The sequence below is a fragment of the Gambusia affinis genome, linkage group LG11 (genome assembly GCF_019740435.1).
Source record: "Gambusia affinis linkage group LG11, SWU_Gaff_1.0, whole genome shotgun sequence".
Lineage (NCBI taxonomy): Eukaryota > Metazoa > Chordata > Actinopteri > Cyprinodontiformes > Poeciliidae > Gambusia > Gambusia affinis.
In genome coordinates, this window is record NC_057878.1 from 4,543,422 (window position 1) to 4,549,748 (window position 6,327).

Consider the following 6,327-nt stretch of genomic DNA (forward strand, 5'->3'; position numbering starts at 1 on the left):
TTCCTCTCAGCTCCCCCATGTTTCAGGGTGTAATAGTGGTGCTTCCCAACACGCTGCTCTCCAATATAGTAAATTATTCTCTCCTGTTCCTCTACTAATCCAGTCTCCCAGTTTTTAATCTTTCAGGTTTTAGCTGCTCATCGCTGGATCCTTTCATCGTTGTCCATGTGGTTCCTGCCTTCTGGATCCCTTGTTTTTCACACTGCTTGTAAGTTTTTGCTTTCCACCTTCACATGATACTGGTGGCAGATCAATAATGTCTCTGATCATTGCAGGTTGGATCTCCTCATCCTGTAAACCTCCACCTTCAACACCACCAGTCAGACGGAGGAAGATAAGAGAACCCTGTTGACAAAAAAAGTAAGAAAACATATTTTACCTGGCTAGCAATTTTAAATATGGATGAAATTGATGTCAAATTTCAAAATTGTTCTTTATTGTCCACTTATATTCTGTTTGTTAACCCTGTTGTCTTTTCTCTTTATTTCATTTCTACATCAACTCGTGTCATTTGACATGAGTTGACCAACAATGAAAGCAGAAACCTGCTCCACCTGTAAACCTCCACCTTCAACACCACCAGTCAGATGGAGGAAGATAAGAGAACCCTGTTGACAAAAAAAGTAAGAAAACATATTTTTACCAAATTAACAATTTTAAATATGGATGAAATTTAGATCAAACTTTTTCTTTTTTCTGTATATTCTCTGTTTTTTAACGCTGTTTTGTTTTCTCTTTATTTCATTTCTCCGTCAACTCATGTACCATGACTGGAGTTGACCAACAATTAAAGAAGAAGACCTGCTCCACCTGCTGATCTACTGGCTGTAACAGATTGTGGAAAAGGTGAGGACATGATGACTTGATGAGAAAGTCTCTTTCAATCATCTGTTATTCAGACAGAGATTAAGGAATGTGTGTCTGATCATGTGTTGATTCTCCAGCATCACCAGCAGCACTGGACCAATCAGGAGAGAGAAGACACAGAGGACTGAAGGGACACAGAAAATCCTGCTGGAAATCCTGAGATGAAGTTTCCTGATGTAACCGGGGGAACCTGAGGACACAGAATAAAGAAGGACCATGTGAAGTAGGTCCTTCAATAACAAACCAAGCATGAGCAGTCTGTGTTGCAGCAAACCTGAAGAACCCTCTGACTGATGATACTCTGTTTTCCCCATACAGACTCATGAAGAGGATGGTCAGAGTCGTCCATAGCTTTCTTGACTCTTATGAAGAATCCTTCTTTGCTTCATCTCCAGAGGTTCCACAGTCATCTCCAGAACAGAACCAGAACCAGAACCAATCCAGCCTTCTTTATCAGATTGTTGAGCCTTTTGAGGTTCCTGGCTCTGATGCTGCTGCACCAACAGATGATAGCAGAAGAGATGACACTCTCAGCCGCAGACTTCAAGATCTACAGCAAGCGGCTGCAGATCTACAGTCGTTATGACTTTTCTTCGGTACCGGAACCAGGCAGGATGTCTTCCACAACAACGGAACCTCCTCTTGGGTTAGGCAAAGGTTGAAGAGATGCTGCAGAATCCCACAGAGGGACTCTGGGACTGAAACCATCTGGACCTGCAGCCTCGTTCCTGTTCAGTCTCTCCGGCTGCTTCTTCACCTGACTTCTAGATACAGAAACGTTGGAGGTGGAGGCAAAGGGAGCAGCAGCGTCTCCTGATGTGGTTGAAGACAAACTTGTGGAAGCAGAAGAGTCCATGACTGAGGTGGAAGATGGAACATCTGAGGTTTGACAGGAAAGCTGTGGGTCAGAGGAGGATGAGATTCTGTTTGGCTGCAGACAGGAGAGGATGATGATGATGAGCTTGTTCCTGGACTCAACCTGTTGAAGAATGTGTTCAGCTCATTTGCTCTGTGCAGAAACTGATATTGTTCAAAACAAAAGTCATGGTAGCATGTTTTTATGTAATAATGAGTATGTAATGTTTGGAATGAAGAAGATATGCTGCATAATCTGATGGAATTACAAAAGATCATTGTGGCTCCCGCTCAGTGCAAAAACATATTTTGTTGGTTTCTGAAGAGTAAAAATTGAACAAATGTGTACACTTAAAGATTAAGTTTATATTTCACAGTCATCACAATGCTAAAGAAAAGTCTCACAACAGTGTGAAAATCATGGTGTTTATTTACAAGACAGGAAGCAGGAGGAAGATATTAACGAATGTAATATTTATTTTGCAGTGTCAGGTTATTTCTATGTATTATGATATAATAAAACATGTATTTTTGGCCTTATTGCATTCTGTTTTATATTTGTGTGAAATTTTAACTTGATTTTGAAAGCATGTAAAGTAATCAATCTGATCATAGAGTGAAATAACATTAAGTTGTAAGCAAATTCAATAAAAGCTTTTTTTGCCGCCACTGCTTTGGTTTTATTCAGATATCAGATTTGGATCATTTGAGATGATAAATATCTGTTTTAGAGCAGCAGGACAATCATTTGATTTCCTTTTTTATGATATTTAAACTCTTTGGCATTTAGCCTGGTACAAACAAGAAAACATTAAAGTTTGATCATCTTTTATGTTTTAAAAATGGGCTCAAATACAGAATCTCTTCTCACATTCATTCTGTTCCCACGGAGTCTAAAGGAACAGATTAAACTGATCTAAGCTGGGAGGAACTAACAGGACATGGAGAGCTGCATGAAAAAGAGATAAAGGACAAAAAACACATGAGAAAAGAATAGTGGACAAACAAATGAGTGGCCAGAAATAAAAGATTAAGAATCATATAAAAAAAAAAAAAAAGAACAAGAGAGCCATTGAACAAAAAATATCAAGAATTAAAATGCCCAAGAAACATTTAGCCTGTCATAAAAATTTATTGATTGAGTCACGTTTGTGAAATCTGACACATTGACTGGAGAAGTATTGATTTCCTCTAGTGACATTATTTTGTAAGGTAATTATACATTTTATAAACTGGTAGAATATTTGGGTTTTTGTTTTTACAAATATAGACAGACAAATAAAAGACAAAGTGACTAAACAATTGCAGATAATTATCGCAGTGACTATATTATTGCAGATAGACTGTATAAAATATAGATCTTATACAGTCTACATTCAAGGACTGTATAAAAATACTGTGATGAAGATTTAAATATCTATTTATTACAACATCCTACATCTATATCACATATCACGTGACTATTAAAGTTTATTCACATCACACAGACCACCGTCATTTAACACCAACAACCACCTGAGCCAATCAGAGGCCACATATCATCCTGCTTTTCATACAGGCCTTTACATAAAAATTGATGCTAAAATTCTCTTTTTTGTGTCCTGCTTACCGATGCTCGTCCATTTTAGAAAGGATAACCTTTCATTAATGGCCTTTCTGTTAACAAGCATTTACCTGCAAGACAAAGAAAATGATTAGCGACCAAATGATCGCAGAAGCTCCACATTCAAAGACTCTGTTTCAGGCGGTCATTGACGTCAATCTGTGACGTCAGATTCGGGGTTTGAATACTTTCCTTTTCCAATCTGTGACGTGTGATACGGGGCTAGTTTGTTGTATTCTTTCCTTTTCCTTTTAACTTAAAGTTTATTTAATGTGGCCTCGTCTTTCCTTTTTGGTTCATATTTATATTCCTTATATCTCTGTTTTGGATTGCTTGTTATAATGTGAAGTTATCTAGTTTTGTTAGATTTAGTGGAGTTATTGGGTTGTTGTGTTGCAGATTTCTGATTGGTTGTTTTGACGTCACGTGCCACATACATCGGGAGACGCCCGACTTGATGAGCACAGTCTCTGCATCTAATTAAGCAGCGTGAAGAGCGGGAAGGATGATAAGTCATCGACACCGAGATTAAGGGACGAGAGGAAGACAGTCATGCGGCTGGATGGAGAAGCAGACGGACCTGGACTGGTCGTTGGAGGACGGCGCAGATGGACTGGAGGACTAGAGACTGGAGGACAAGAGACTGGAGGACTAGAGACTGGAGGACTAGAGACTGGAGGACTAGAGACTGGAGGACTAGGGACTGGAGGACAAGAGACTGGAGGATTGGGAGCAGAGGTGGACTGCGCCTCCTTTGGCCAGCTAAGAGTCTACAGACTTGTTTATTGACTTTGCATTCAAGGACCTGACGCCCCTTTTAATTATTCACTTTTTAAATAAATCCTTGTAAATTTTATTTGTCTGTTTAAAACTCTGTCCACAATCCTTGTAGTTGCTTCATCTCCAGAGGTTCCACTCGGATGCCACATTTAATTATTTCCAGAACCAGAAGCACTTCAGTTAAAATAAGTGATTAACATCTTTGGGGTTCCTGCCCATAGCTGCTGCATAAGATGAGAGCAGTGAGACTTGCCTCGCAGTCAGTCACTTCAAGATCTGCAGCAAGTGGCTATTCTACCCAATAGAATGTCTCTTTAAGTATTATTTATTATTCTTCCACAACACGAACTCGCACTTCTTGGGTCAGCCCAGCCACAAAAGTGGTAAGAGATGCTGCAGAATCCCGGCCCGCAGGTGTGCTATTATTTTTATAAGACCATCGGACTCACGATGGCGTTCAGTCTCTGCGACTGCAAAATTTCCAACCTGCGATACAGAAACGCGTTGAGCATAACTGAGCAACAACTGGCGCTCCAGTGAGTGAGAATTTAAGACAGATTTTTGACCCCAAAGCGATTTTGAAATTGCTGAGGTGGAAGATGGAACATCTGATTGGTATCAAACTCGGTCAGACATTGGAGGCGTGCCTGCTTGGTAAAATGTGATGATATTTCTCTAGCAACGGTTTTCTGTCAAGTTGCTTCAGAGTGAAATAATGCGACAGGGTAACTGAGCCTCCCTGATTCACTTCCATGTATTTCTGAAAAGTTTCTGCACAATTTTGTCTCATCACTGCAATTACTGTGAATGAGGTAAAATATGATATGCTGCATAATCTGATGGAAGACAAATAGCCCTCTTATCGCTTCAAACGGTTTTTGAATATGTATGGTTCCTGAAGAGCAAAGGTTTGTTAGTGTTTTTCCATATTAATTGGCTGGGTGTCTCACAAAGATAGAATTTTTTCCCCCTTTCTGTCTCACACACAGAAAAGTTACCAGCTGATCCATTGTTTATTTACAACACATGAGGTCAGAGCAGCTGATTTATGGGAGGACACTCTGGAATGAGCTGGCCTTTAGAACTACTTGTGTTTGGGCATTTTATAACTGATTATGATATACAAACCATTGTTACACACAGGATTAATGTTTTTTTTAAATAAAGTTAATGAAATTTCCCAATAAAAGCCCCAATATCTCTGTCAGATCATAGAGTGAAATAGCAGGAAAAAATCTCTGCCTATATTATCTTTTCCTCTCAGGTTATGGCACTGGCTTGAAAGTCAGTGCAATACAACAACCATTGACCTAATGATATTAAATAGGACCAAAATCATGTGTTGGGCATTTAATATGAAGCTTATGTTATTTTTTCAAAATAAAAGCCTTCATATTGCCCTCAGATTAAACTGATCTAAGCTGGGAGATATAGAATGCTTTATATTCTTCTCTCAGGTTAAGGGATCTGCCTTGCAGCAAAAAATCATTAGATAAGACTTTTACCTTAAATAAACTATTAGCTATTTTCTTACTTATTAGTCATTTTAAATATACTGAATTGAGTAAGTCAATTACAGAAAACATTCAAAGATACAACATGCTATTGGCAACACTTAGGTAAAGATATGTTTGGCCTGCTTTGATCAGAAAATACTTGATTACTGCTTGAAACTATTAGGATTCCATCTCTCCTGTGTGTTTCATTCTCATGACAGTTGAGCTGCTCTTTAGAACTACAAAGACTGAAGGTAACAACTGGTAGGAACTGTCAGTTACAAATAGAGGAGGAGAGCTGGCCTTTAGAACTACTTGTGTTTTGAGCATTATAGAAACAATTTAACACATTCACTGTTACACATGGGATTAGATTGACCATTTCTTATGATGCTTACTGAAAAATTCAAAATAAAAGCCTTGGCAATTTTTACATCATATATTTGCTCATTTTCTATTTGACGTGATTGGTTATCAAGCACTCTTACACACTATTAGTGTGCATTTAATATGAAGATTACTGCAAATTTAAAATAAAAGCCTCAATATCCCCCTGGTGACAGAGGGTACAATGATATCATTCTGCATTATCTGGTTCTCTCAGGTTAGGGAGCTGCCTTGAGCAAGGCAGTTCTCTTTTAGCTTTTAGCTTAAATAAGCTATTACCCATTTTACTTATCTTTCTTTAATGTATACTGAAGGAATTAAGTAAATTACAGAGAACAT

General features: G+C 38.5%; 1 long non-coding RNA gene across 2 annotated transcripts; it reads left to right on the forward strand.

Moving 5' to 3' along the window:
- The first annotated feature begins 1 nt into the window (after nucleotide 1).
- On the forward strand, nucleotides 2-2,391 carry LOC122839828. Of its 2 annotated transcripts, XR_006372119.1 has the most exons (6): nucleotides 2-208; nucleotides 276-360; nucleotides 522-623; nucleotides 777-846; nucleotides 945-1,090; nucleotides 1,186-2,391. It is a non-coding gene; the product is annotated as an uncharacterized LOC122839828 (long non-coding RNA). The 2 variants fall into 2 exon arrangements; XR_006372118.1 differs by lacking the exon at nucleotides 522-623 and having other exon boundaries at nucleotides 6-208.
- Nucleotides 2,392-6,327: the final 3,936 nt, after the last annotated feature.